General features: G+C 26.3%; 1 protein-coding gene across 1 annotated transcript in view; it reads right to left on the reverse strand.

The window, feature by feature from the left end:
• The window catches only part of LOC117167851, a 435057-nt gene that overhangs the window by 158745 nt on the left and 261276 nt on the right, over positions 1 to 15036 (reverse strand). The gene's annotated exons all lie outside the window — the stretch shown is intronic.

Raw genomic sequence — 15036 nt, forward strand, 5'->3', positions numbered from 1 at the left:
ATTTTTTATCTCATATGGAGTTAAACCCTTTAAATGAAAATGTTTGATTACCGCTCTGAACTCGTTTCTTTCCATTTTTCTTAACGAACAATTTTTTTTTCAGTTGGTTATAAAAACACGTAAACTCAGAAGATGTGAACTGTGACTGCACCATATATCTAGTCGGCAGTGGTGCTGACTGAAAACAGATGATTTGGAGCGATTCGCGCGCCATCTGTTGGTCATTCTAAGGACTTATTGAACTACCCTCGTACTTTAAGTAACTGTCTCAAATCAATTTTTAGTCACTTTTTCAAATAAAAAGGTAACTTAAGTCACTTTTCTTTCAATAAATTAACCCATGAGTTAACCAGTAGTGAATTCAGTTCTATAAATATTTCTTAATTTTCTTGAATTTTTTAAAAATATTTTATAACTTATTTTAAAAATTTCCAAAAATTTTTTAATAGGTTTCAATAATTTGAACGGGTTTCTAAGGATTTCTGGGAATTTAGTAAATTTTTATAAATCTCAAGGATATTTCCAGAGCTTGCAAAAGTTCCAGGGGATTTCAAAAGGTTTCAAATGATTTGAACGATTTCACGGGATTTACAAAACGTTTAAAGGGGTTTTAAACACATTCAGAAGATATGGGACGAGTTTATACAGGATCTAAAAGGGTTAAGGAAATTTGAAGATACCAAGAGATTTTATAAGATTTTTGAGGATTTCAATAATTATAAGGGATAATAAAAATTCTGAAGGTATTAAGTGATTTAAATTGTTTTTCAATATTTTAAGCCATTGCTAAAGATTTTAAAGAATTTTAAAGATTTTAGAATATTTGGAAATATTCTAAGGAATTTTCAATTAATTCCAGTAAATCTAAGGTATTTAAAAGAATTTGCAAGATTTTAGGGTATATTAAAAAATTCCAAGAAATTTTTAAGAGCTTTAAAACATTTCAAGGGATTTCAAAATTTTTTACAGAATTTGAAATATGTGAGGGTTTTAATAGATTTCAATCATTTTCAGGGATTTTGAAAGATTTTCAAAATTTAGCACATTCTTATAAAATAAAAATAAATGACAAAAGATTTACAAAATTTCAAGGATTCGAAATATTTTAGGGCTTTTTAAAAGATTGGAAGACATTTTCAATAGATTTCAGTCACATTCCTTCAATAAATTGATTTATATGTTAACCAATTTTTATTTCAGGCCTATACTTGATTCTGAATTTTCTTCAATTCTTTTAAAATGTAAAAGGGTATTTTTAAAGATTCCAAGACATTTTTAATAGTTTTTAAAAAATTAAAGGGATTCGACGGGATTTTTAAGATTTTAGGGTATTTTAAAACATTACAAATAGTTTTAGTTTTAATTTCAATAATTTAATGGTATGTCACAGGACTTAAAATATTTCAGGCTTTTTTTTAATTCCAAGACATTTTCAAGAGTATTAAAAAGTTTTAAAGAATTTCGAAAAATTTTAAGGCATTTTAAAAGACTATACTTTTTTAAAAAGGTTTCAATAATTTCCAGTTGTTCCAAAGGATTTGAAAGATTTTAGAGTATTTTTGAAACTTCTAACGAATTTCATAGGGTTTCATCAAGGTTCAAGAGGATTTCAGAAGGTTTAAAATAATTTCAAATTGGTTATGTATTTAAAAAAATTTCCAGGAATTTAAAAAAATTTTGTAAAATTTCAAAAGATTTTTAAGGATTTGAAATTTTCTATGGTAGGTAGTAAAAAAATTCCGAGGAGTTTTTCATTCATTTCAGTAAATGCCGAGGAATTTTTAAAAAATTAAAAAAGTGTTAAGGGATTTTGAATGATATCAAAATATTCACAAAATTGTATGGTATTTTTGAAAATTCAAAGGAATTTAAAAGCTTTAAAAGGAATTGAAGTTATTTAGGGTATTTAAAAAAATTCAAAAATAATATTGATAAATTTAAATATATTAAAGTTACTCTAACGGATTTTTATGATTATAGGGCATTTTAAAACTATCCAAGAATTTTGCAAGACTTTTAAAAAGTTTCAAGATATTTCAAAAGATTTTAAAGTATTTGAAATTTATTCAGGGTATATCAAAAAATTACAAGGAATTTTGGAAGACTTTTAAAGAATTTCAAAAGATTTTAAAGAATTTCAAATTTTTGAGAGGAGATGATTAAAAAACTCCATGGAGTTTTTAATTTATTTCGATAATTTAATAGGATTTCCAAGGTTTTGAAATATTTTAGGGTGTGTTTCAAACTTCCCAAGGAATTTGAAGAAACTTAGAAAGTTTCGATGGATTTCAAAAGATTTCAAAGGACTTATAATAATTTATGGTATTTTTTTAAATTCAAAGGAATTGCAAGATTTAAAAGGAATTGAAATTATTTAGGGTATTTAAAAAAAAATCAAAAATAATATTGATAAATTTAAATATATTAAAGTTACTCCAACGGATTTTTAAAATTACAGGGAATTTTAAAAATATCCAAGAATTTTGCAAGACTTTTAAAAAGTTTCAAGATATTTCAAAAGATTCAAAAGTATTTGAAATTTATGCAGGATATATCAAAAAATTCAAAGGAATTTTGAAGAATAAGGACACAATAATTTATGGTATTTTTTTAAATTCAAAGGAATTCAAAAGATTTAAAAGGAATTAAATTTATTTAGGGTATTTAACAAAATTCCAAGATAATGTTAATAAATTTCAATATATTAAAGTTATTTTAAAGGATTTGAATATATAAAAAAATAGACAACTACACTATAATTTTAAATTCTATGAATTGAAGAATGAATAAAAATATTAAACATTCCCAAAATTATACAATTTAGCAATTTAAAGCTAGCAATATTTATGTATATATTGACATTAAAACTTTTTGTTTACAATATTCTCATAAGAATATGTATCAAAAAAGTAATTAAAAAATTTTCCAGGAATCTAATAATAATTTTATTGTCCTGGAACTATATTTTTTCTTTAATTTTTTTAAAACTCTGCAAAAGTAAAAAAATTTCTTTAAAATCTTTAAAAAAATTTTTTGGAAATTTTGGAAATCTTATTGAATATTCTTTGAAAATTAATTTGACAAATAAAATTATTTTTCAAAATGCTTAAAGAGGTTATAAATGTTGTATTCGACAGTTTACAAAATTTACATTGCGTCTTTAATGTTCTGAGATCTTTTCACGTATTAAATTATTTCTGAATCTCTTCAAAGCTTCTAAAAATATTAAAAAATTTTTCAATTATTTTTCAAATTAATAACTGTTTAATTTTTATTTATTATTAAAGATTCGTTTTCTAGAAAAACTTTAAAGATCCTTAAAAAGCTTCAAAATTTAATTAGAAACCGTTAAAAATCGATATTTATTTGTTTGATTTTTTGAAATATTTTTTAATTTTAAATTAAATTTGGGGTTTCTTAAAACTTGAAAATATCTCTTAAACTAACTTATTTTTTTCAAATTGATAATTGTTCAATTGTTATTTATGCATAAAAAGGTCTTCCTGAACTAATTAAAAAAAAAAAATTAAATGGGTTAAAACTACGAGTATAATCTTTTAGATTGAAACATTACTTGAATAGGATTTGGAAATTAACAAAAGCGCTTAATTTGTTTGATTAATTTTGAATGGAGAATGATTTATAAATTTGCAATCGGAAGTTTACATTTGTACTAGGCATTAAACAATAAAATAAAATAATTAAAAGATAAACAATAGCTATTTCACTCACGATTAGTTTATAGAAAATACTTTTAAGTATACTGGATTTTTGTACTAAATATGGATACTTTTTGGACAATTTTTGTAAAAATAAAGGAATTTTTAGATAGTGTTTTTTTTAGAAATAAGCTGTTTCGGAAAAGTGCCCTTTATCTTCCAGAGGACTTTCAACAATTTAAGATTCTTTTATCTGATTAAAAATTTCTATCCTTTTCTCCCTGGAAGCTGTCAAAACCAGATGATTGAAAAGTGGATACTTTTAAATTCGATGACTCTCAAATTTTAGACCTTAAAAATAGAAATATCTGTAAATTCGGAGGCACTTAAAGACAAAGATTTCCAAATACCTTATTCAAATTCTGAAAAATTTAATAGAGGAAGCCTCCCTATAGTGAATAATGCAATCCAAACTGGATAATCAGTAATTAAGAACTAAAACAAAATCAAAATAATTTTGATTTTAATTTATAAAGACGTATAGTGTCTCAATTAATAATTAAATTAAATTAATTATTTTACATATCTTAGAATTTTTGTTTATCGATTATCCACTATAGGGTGATTTTCCCTAAAAATTTAGTTCACATGTTCACAAAAAAAGAATAAAGAAAAGAGAAAGAAGTTTATCTTTTAAAATCTTCATATCTTTATGAGAAACATCACTGGGTATTTGCTTAAGAGGACACGTCAGATAGAGATGAACTTGTATGGAAATAACTAGAACGGACAGGTGCAAGTGCAATCCGAGATTAATTAAAATTGAAATTGAAATGATTTAAAAACTGGTTCACTTGAGTCAGATTATGGGCGCTATTTTGCAAGATATTTTTTTTTCTTGCGAAACTTGACAAAGAGCTTTATGGTTTAAACTCGAGATTGAAGCTGAAGGCCCCGTTAATCTTTAACGCGTCCCTCTTAAGCTGGTATGAAGCGCATCTGGATTCATTCAACAAGCTCATCTGGATCCGCCGTCTGTCGAGATTTTTCTCTGGAATTGCAAGTCGAATAACTTTATACGTTCCTCGCATGGAAGAATTGCTTAATATATCGAAATGGTGCACTGACCAGTCAAGTGGAACCGAGCGAGATATTTTAATTATCAGAATCGTAGGATCACATTTTTCAGATTTATTGATAAGAAATTAAAATATATGTTCATTAGGGTGGTCCAACCATTTTCTCTTCGAATTTTTTCTTCAAAATCTAAACATTTTAGAAAAAACGGCAAATTTCTAATAATTACCTAAAGGAAGACATTTATAAACAACAATAAATTGTTTAAAAATTTTTTAACTTGAATCCATCATTACATCACTGAGTGAAAGTTGTACAAAAACTTTGAGAGTTAAGAAAAAACCGAAACTTTTAAGCACTTATCTAAGAGAAGATAGTTATAAACAGTAATAATTTGTTTACATAATCATTTTCGCTCAATTGAATTAATTATTAACTAATTCCAAATAAAAAGTAGACAAATAGTTGAAAGTTTGAGAAAAAACCGTAACTGTTTAGCACTTATTTTACAAAAATAGTTATTAATAATAACAAATTGTTTAAACAACTACGTTTGTTCACTTGAATTAATTATTACTTTACTGAGTGAAAAGTGTGTAAAAATTTGAGAAAAATCGGTAACTATTTAGCATTAACAAAGAAGAAAATGGTTATAAACAATAATAATTTGTTTAAACAATTATTTTTAGTTGCTTGAATTAATTTATAATTCACTCCAAATAAAAAGTAGACAAATATTTAAAAATTTCAGAAAAACCCGCAAATGCTTAGCACTTATCTGAGAGAAGATAGTTATTAATAATAACAAATTGTTTAAACAACTATATTTGTTAACTTGCATTATTTATAACTTTTCTAAGTAAAAAGTGGGTAAAAATGTGAGAATTTCAGAATAAATCGAAACTGTCTAGTATTATCAAAGAAGAAAATAGTTATAAACAGTAATAATGTGTTTACATAATTATTTTTGCTCAATTGAATTAATTATTAACTCATTCCAAATTAAAAGTAGACAGATTGTTGAAAATTTCTGAAAAAAACACAACTGTTTAGTAATGATCTAAGAGAAGATAGTTATAAGAAATAAAAAATTGTTTAAACAACTATGTTTGTTAACATGCATTGTTTATTAGTTTACTAATTAAAAAATGAGTAAAAATTAAAAATATTTAGAAGAAATCGGATCTATCTAATGTTAATAAAGAAGAATATAGTTATAAAGAGGAATAATTTGTTTAAATAATTATTTTTGCTAAATTGAATTAATTGTTAACCTACTTTAAGTGAAGTGTAGACTAATAGTTAAAAAGTACAAAAAACCGCAATTTTCTAGCATTCTTCAAAATGAATATTATTAACAATAATAAAAAATGTTTAAACAAATGATTTTTTAAACCCAATTAATTATTTACCTCACTCTAAACGGAAATCGCACAAAAAGTGATTTTTTCACTTAAAATTTCTAGCGTTGTTCTAAGAGAATATTAGTGATAACAATAATAAATTATTCAAAGAATTATATTTTTTAATATTAATTATAACCTTACTCGAATTGAAGACTGGAGAAAAGGGGACAATTTTTATGAAAAAACCACGACTTTTTAATTCCACTCTGAAAGAAAATTAGTAAAAACAATAATATATTGATAAAAAAATGTATGTAAACAACTAATTATCGGCATAAAGCATAGTGCTTTCTGTATTAGTATTTAGTATTTAGGACCCTGTAAAACAGACTAATGGTTTTTATATTTAAAAAATATGATTTTATTTTATTTGTTTTTTCTTTTTTTATTTAGTTAAAAATTAAAAAATTTGATCAAAAATTAATGTCTTTCATTGAACATTCATCGTTTATGGTTGAATTCAACTTCTTCAACATTATTTTTTTTCCTTTAAAAATTAATTGCACACTGAAAATCGAGTGATTTCATTTTTGGTAGAAAATGTATCTCTTCAGCTGAAAATTCAACTATTTGTTTAAAAATTTTCTTTCTGGGCAGAAAATCAGTCTTTTTTGTTTATTATTTTTTATTTGGTTAATGATTAAACTATTTCATCAAAAATTTGTCTTTTGTCCTTGAACTCGACTGGATGAAAACATTGTTTTTTTTGTTGAAAATACATCTTTTTTTCACTTTAAATATAACTATTGCATTTTTGGTTGAAAACATTTTTTTTTATTTGACATAATTAGACGTTCATTTCTGAAAATTCGTCGTTTTGGCTGAGTTCAATTTCTTGAAAATTATTTCCTGTTTTGCTGAATGGTTTCCTCAAATTAAAAATTAAACGAAAATTTAAATGAAAAATTTTGTTGTTCATTTGTTGTTGAAAAGCTATCTTTTTCAGTTGAAAATTAAATTATTTTCTTAAAAATTTATCTTTCTTGATTCAAAATTAAATTTCTCGTTGAAAATGAATGGCAAATGCTTGCAAATCAAACTATTGTAGAAAATTCGTCTTTTTAGGTAGAAAATTAATCATTTTTTTTATAATTCTTTATTTATTTTAGGATTCAACTATTTTATAGAAACTTTTTCTTTTTCCGACAAATTCGATGGGTTGAAAATTCATTTCTTTGTTGTTAAAAAAACAATTTTTAACTGGAAATATAACTATTGCATTTTTGGTTGATACAAAAAGGTGTTTAGTCCAAAATTTTAAAGATTTTTGGCTCCCTTTCTAAGCGATTTCAAAAGTGTGAAATAATAAAAATGGACTGCATCAATTAGAATATCCAAATTTGAGAGGAAACTGGAACTTTGAAAGAAGTTAAATTTAAAGGAACCGATTAAATTTACGATTCCGATGAGATCTTTTTCTGTCTCGTAGAACGTAGAAGAATGACTGATGGGCACCCCCTTGGAAAGTTCTACGTCTGATAATCAATCATCCCAAATGATAGTCTCACACTGTTTTACAAGCAGCGGTATTTCAAAAATTCCTTTCCGACAGAGTATCAAAGACTGGAACCTCTAAATAAGCTGCTTTTGGAAATAAACTTATAAATTGATTAATTCACCTATGATGTTAATGTAAACATTTTTTTTCATAGCTCGATACTCCCCGTCGGTTTTTAATGATTCAATTTCTCCGAGGGAATATTTAATTATGTCATAAGGCTTATCATCAATAATCAATGTGCCATAGAAAAAATTTGGAACTGAAGCGATTGGATGAGGAACAATGAAAAATGGTATCGCAATTTTTTTCTTCTTTTAATTTATAATGCTTTATTTTCTAATCAATAATATTATATAATTAGGCGGGTTCGATGACTGAGATCTTTCTGAAAAGTGACTCATAAAGTCATTCAACTTGACTCACTGATTGATTCAGTCATTTTAAATTATCTAATCTTTCGATTATTTAACCAAATAAATTAATTTTCAAAAAAATAGTTTCATTTTTAAACAAGAAAATTAATTTTCAATCAAGCAGATGGATTTTTAAAAATACCATAGTATTATAAATACCTGACCAAAAGAATAAATTTTTAATAAAACAGTTCAACTTTCAATCCAGTAGTGGTAATTTATAAATAAAAAATATTTTTTGCCAAGAAGATTAACTTGTACAGCCAAAAAAGAATGTTAAAAAAATACATGAATTTAGAACCAAATAGTTGAATTTGCAACTGAAAAATATCAATTTGCAATCAAACAAGGATTAGGATATTTTTCAATTAATATAATTAATTTTATACCAAAAACCATTAATTTTTTATCAAATATTTAAATTTAAAAAGAAATGAATATTCATAAACTAAAAAAATGTATTTTTATCAAATATTTCAACTTTCAACCAGGTTGTGAAATTTTTTATAGAAAAAAAAACAAACGATTTCTCAACAAAAAATGCAATATTTTGATGTTTCAAGCACAAAATATTTCCATCCTCAATCAAAACCAGTGAATATTTCAGCTAAAAAAGATTTAAATTTTAATAGAGAAACATTTATTTTTTAACAGGAAAGACGAATTTATGTTAAATTCTTTAAACCATAAAATAATTTTAATTAAATAATTAAATTTTCAAAGAATAGTTATACATTTTAAATTGAAAGAATTAATTTTTTCACAAGAAAAAAAGATTTTTTTCACAGAATAGTTGAATTTTCAACCAAAAAATGAATTTTTGTAAAAATAAACCAATTTTTAACAAAATACAAACATTACCTACCAAGTAGTTGAATTTTCGACTAAAAAAAGATTAATTTACAATAAAAATTCAATATTTAAATTTTCTGTTAAAAATTAATTAACGACAAATTAAAAAGAATTTTGAACAAAGTAGTTAACTTTTCAGTCAAACAAATGAATTTTCAACTAAAATGATGAATCACTAACTAAAAGTATAAATTTTTTACAAGGTAGTTTAAATTTCAATCTAGTAGTTGCAATTTCTAAACAAAAATTAGTTTTACTCAAGAAAATTTACTTTTACAACTAAAGATAAATTTTCAATAAAATACATGAATTTAGAACCAAATATTTGAATTTGCAACTAAAAAATATCATTTTGAAATTAATAACATTAATTTTATACTAAAAAAGAGGAACTTTTGACAAAATATTTCAATTAAAAAAAAATTAATATCTGAAATAATGTGTTTTCATTAGCCAAAAAATGAATTTTTAACGAAGTAATTCAAATTTTAAGCAGGGAGTAAAATTTTCTATACAAAAAAAAACGAATTATCGACAAAAAATGTAATATTTGGCATTTCAAGCGCAAAAGATTAAAATTTTAATACAAAACTGCTAAATTTAACCGAAAATATTAATTTTCTAGCAAGATAGACGAATTAATGTTAAATTTTTTAAAGCGTAGTAGTTTAATTTTCAATCGAATCATTAAATTAAAAAAAATGAATTTTCAACAAAAAAAGATACATTTTTAACAATAAAATGGAATAGTTACATTTAAAATTGAGAACATTTATTTTTCACAAAAATGAAAAGATTTTTTTTCATCAAAAAATTTAATAGTTAAACTAAAATGAGAAATTTTTAATAAAAAATAGAATGATTAAATTTTCAGTTAAAGAAATTAATAAAAAAACAGCGAATTTCCAACAAAATCGTTAGATTTTCATTATACAGAGACGAGTTTTGAATTAGAAACAAAGGTGATTTTATTTTTTAATAAAAAAATAAAATTCTACCAAAAAGAAAGAATAAAAAAAAGGTTAAATTTTTTCCAAAAAGTTGAATTTTACAAGTAGTCAAATTGTTGAAAAAACAAATTCTCAGCTGAAAATATAGAAGTTCATATTTCAAGCAAAAATTTTCATTAACAAAATGTGGATTTTTTTACAGAAAATATAATAGTCGATACTTAAAAAGAAACTCAATTTCAAATCGAAAATAGTTGGACTTTCGGCTAGAAAGATATAAATTTACAAAAAAATTGAACATTAAAAGGTTCAGTTTGAAAATCTAATCTATAAAAAAAAATATTTCACAACAAAATTTAATTTTAAATAAAAAACAGCCGAACTTTGCACTATAATTAAGGCAAATAAAAAAGGAAACAGTTAAATATTCAGTTCAAAAATTTAATTTAAAATAAAAAACATTTTTTAAAAAAGTAGTTCAATATTTAACCAAAAAGGATGAATTTTCATGGAAGAATCTTAATTTTCCATAAAAGAAACCTCTAAATTAAAACAAAAAATTCAACCAAGAAATGCTAATTTTTACTGAAAAAGAATTAAATTTTAATTAAAAACTGGTGAAAAAACCAATAAGATTAATTTGTAACAAATAAAGATGAATTTTCAACAAAATGCACGAAATTTCCACAAAGTAGTGGAATTTTCAATAAAAAAAGATTAATTCAAAACAGAAAATGTAACAGTCGATAGTTCATCCCAAAAAGATTTCAGTTTTAAATAAAAAAGTTGAATTTAACCATGAGATTTCACCTGACTATGAGCTATTTTCTCTCTACAATATCTTTTGGGTAAACGATCTTTTTCCGATCCGGAACTTTTTGCCGGCTATCAAGCTTTCTTGTCGTTCTGCGAGCTTTTGTCGGTCCAAGATATTTGGTTGGGCTTTGAGCTTTTTTTTCTCTCCACGAGAATTTTTCGATCCCCAAACTTTTTTGGGTCCGGAAGCTTTTGTCGACCCGCGAGATTTCATTGGTTCGCGAGCTTTTCTCGGACTTGGAGCTTTTTTCAGTTCACAAACTTTTGTCGGTTTACGATATTTTTTTGGGCCTGTGAGCTTTTTTTCGGTCCACGAAATTTTTTCAATTCCCAAAATTGTTTCGGTCTGGAAGCTTTTTCCGGCCCGCAAGCTTTTTCCCGTCCATGAGCTTTTATCGGTTGACAAGCTTGTCGGTTCGCGAGATTTCGTAGGTTCGCAAGCTTTTTTCGGTACGCAAGCTTTTGTCGGTTAACGAAATTGTATTGGTCCGCGAGCTTTTTTAAAAATAGGCTTGATTAATTTAATCAGTGAAATTTCGACTGATTTGAATTTAGAGTGCAAGAACAAAAAATATTGCTCAATGTCTAATCTCATGTTTACAGATCTGTATGGAATCTCTTTCCCATAGATTATCCTGTTATTCTTCTCCGTCCTCTTTCTCACGTTTCCAGCAATTTCTACAGATTGAGAACCGCATGATCATAATTCAATTCGGATCGTGCCTCCACTCAATGTAGATTCAACAATCGGTGTGCATTGCGTGGACCGTGCTTCCGCCTGGGATTCACGATTATTAACCCGTCCATCGCGTCGTGCGAAAGTGTGTAATTAAACAACAAATTAGTATTGTACAAAGAGATATCGACAAAAAGAGATAGATTCAAATATTACGCACCTAATATTTTTTCTTTCCACTTAGATGACATCTTTGTTGTTTTTTCGAAAGATATCGTTTTTAATTAGCCCAAGTATCGCGTGAGTCTTTCCGGGAAGAAAAATAAAAAATGTAATTTTTATTTTATTAAACAAATAAATATTTTTTAATTAATTGCAGAACAAAAAAAATATTTTCGAACCTAGTGCCAATTAAAAATCTTTTTTATAATTTTTTTTTTACTTTATAACAACCAAACATTATTAAATTGAAATTATTCTAATAGAAATTATTGTTATTTTAACAAAGAAATATTTTTGGATCGAGAGAATTATTCTGTCGAATCAGTTGGTTTAATTTGTTAAAACTTGAGCAATTTCGTTATTTGAATCCTGTTCATTTCCACATTGTTTTAAATGTTTAGTGTCTTTAATTCAACGCTGAGAAAAGTTTAAAGAATTGAATAGAATTTAAAAGAATTCGAAAGATGAAAAAGGGAAAATTCAATAGAAATCAATGTTACAACCAATTACTTGAAATTTTAACAACCAAAAAATGAATTTTTAATCAACAAAGATTAATTTTTCACCCTAAAATATTAATTTTCAATCCAAAAGGACAAATTTCTAAAAAAAAAAAATTTCAACAAAAAAAGAGGACTTTATCAAAATCATTGCATTATTAAACTTCACTGATGCATTTTCTACTAAATAATGGAATTTTCAAACAAAAAGGATTAAAATAAAACTAAAACATTTGACATAGTTTAATTTTAGACCCAAAAATATAAATTTTCAACTACACATGTAAGAATTGATATATTCAACCAAAATAGATTTTAATTTGAAATTATAAAAATTGCACTCTTAAACAAAAAAGATGTGAAATTTCTAATGAATCCTAAAAAAACGAATGAATTTCAACAATTTTTAACGAAATAATTGAATTGTCAGCAAATAGCACATATTTGATTTAAAATAATGAATTATTTCCAAAAAATCGAATTTTCATCTAAAAACTTGAATTTTCATCCAAAAAGATGAATTATACACCAAAAAAAATTAATGTTCTATAAAAAAAAGACTTTTCAACAAAATACGTAAATTTTTAACAAAACTATTGAATTTCAAAGCCTAAATACGAATAAATAAAAAAATAAATATTCAAAAAAAAAATATGGTCATTTTTCACAAAATAGTTACATTTACAACCAAACACAGAAAGTTTTAGTTAAAACCAAGTTTCGAAAACTTTCAACTTGCAGCCAAGTAGCTGGCTTTTCAACTAAAAAAATTAAATTTTGAACAAAAAGTGGAATACTTAAATTTTTAATTAAAAAATAAATTTTAATCCATGAATTTAATTAATTTCGCCAATTACTTAAATTCCTGGTATTCCTTAAATTCCTTTAATTCTTTGAATTCCATTTATTCCGCGAATTTCATGAATGACATAGCAAATTTCTTTAATTCCACGAATTCCGTGATATTCATGAATCTCATGAATTCCTTAAATTCCTTGAATTCTATTAATTACTTGAATTCTATTATTTCCTTGAATTCCTCGAATTCTGAGAGTTCCTCGAATTCCTTGAATTCTGTGAATTTTGCAAATTTATTGAATTCATTGGATTTTGTGAATTTCTTGTATTCTGTGAATTCTTTGAATTCCTTTAATTTCTTCAATTCCATGAATTCCATTAATCCCATAAATAGTGGAAATTCCTTAAATTCGGTAAATTTCTTCAATTCCAGGAATTCAATTAATTTCGAGAATTTCTGGAATTCCTTAAATTCCATTAACTCCGTGAATTTCATGAATGACATCGCAAATTCCATTAATTTCGTGAATTCCGTGATTTTCATGAATTCCTTGGATTCCATGAATTTCTGTAATTCCTTGAATTCCATCGATTGCGTGCATTTTATCAATTTCGTGAGTTCTTTGAAATCCTTGAATTCCGAGAATTCTATAAATTCCGTGAATTTAATAGATTTAAGGATTTCCTTGAATTCCATGAATTCTGCGAATTGTGTGACTTCCGTGAATATCAGGAATTCCATAAATTCCGGCGACTTCACGATTTACAACACTTACAATACATGTATTGCAATTTCGTCATTCCAATATCATTGCTGCAATTTTACTTAACGCTTTTGTATTGTAGAAGGCTTGGTGAAATGTTGTAGCTTTCCAAATATTTTTAACAATGTACTTAAAATTTAATTAAAAAAGGTCGTTGGGTCCCGAAGACCCATGGCTGTCAGGCAAGGATTACTCAGTATTATTTGTACCTAAAGTTGCAAAAGAAATGTTTTTATTTGTTTATATTTTTATGCTCTTTTTACGAATTGAAGAGATACGCAAATATTTATTTTTTATTTTTACGGAAGCTGCAACAAGATCCCAACCATTTTTAGGTTTTACACGCGATCTGCAAAAGTCCGTACACACAGGATCCGTAAAAAACAGAAACAAAATGGTATCACATTTATCCATCTAAGATTATTTACTGCCATAAACGTTACCCAGAAACAAATTAAAAAATTTGTTTCCATAGACAAAAAATTATAAATTTGAAAACTTTCAATCGACTTGCCCAATGGTGAAAAAGGTGTTGAAATTTTTTTTCTCGAATTTCTTCGTAATGCCACAAAGAAACTTTTCAGTGCAATAATTATTCATGAATCTAATCATTCAGAGTGTTTTTGTTCCACCCTAAATAACTCTTTTCCAAACCAATTAATCAGTAATCAATTAGCAATTGCTCATGCAATATCTCAATAAGACGCAATCCACTCCTGGGATACAAATTTCAAGACTTCCTATCGAAAATCAAGATTCCACGGATGCCAATTCGTTGCCTGAAAGTGGGTCAATCGTGAGAGCAAATTATCGCATTATCGCAAATTGAAGCGGATTTACGCGATAAGATAAGAATTACAGGTCTGATGTAAACGCGAATCGATTCTTATCTTCGCGTCGCGCGACAGGAATGGCTGGAGAAAGGAGCTGAAGAATCGGAATGCTTCTGAAAGTTCTTGCGAAAAGTGGCGTTGGGTGGATGTGTACTTAAAATACTTAATAAGCTCTGCGCGGCCTGGCGTGCGTGGCGAAGGCCAACGAAGGCGAATGGCGTTGCATGATTCAAATTGCGCGGTGTAAACGCACCCGCAAAACAAGAGTGCGGACTCCACTGCCAAGTCGCGGGGGAACTTTTTCTTTGGAACGAGACACGCATTTCTATGGGACCTATACTGCCCGTCGCGGAATCGTTACTCGTTCATCACGTTCTCGTCATGTACTCTTCGGCATAACTATAACACGATGTGCACAGAGAAACAAAGATGGAGAACCATTTCGTGCAAATATTACATTCTTCGGCCCTACACGGTAGCCAAGATCGGGTTCTACTTTTTTTCTTTCGGTTTTATTCGGGGCCATCCATAAAATACGTTACCAATTTTCAAGCGGGAGGGGGGGGGGG

This window comes from Belonocnema kinseyi, chromosome 2 (genome assembly GCF_010883055.1).
Source record: "Belonocnema kinseyi isolate 2016_QV_RU_SX_M_011 chromosome 2, B_treatae_v1, whole genome shotgun sequence".
Classification (NCBI taxonomy): Eukaryota; Metazoa; Arthropoda; class Insecta; order Hymenoptera; family Cynipidae; genus Belonocnema; species Belonocnema kinseyi.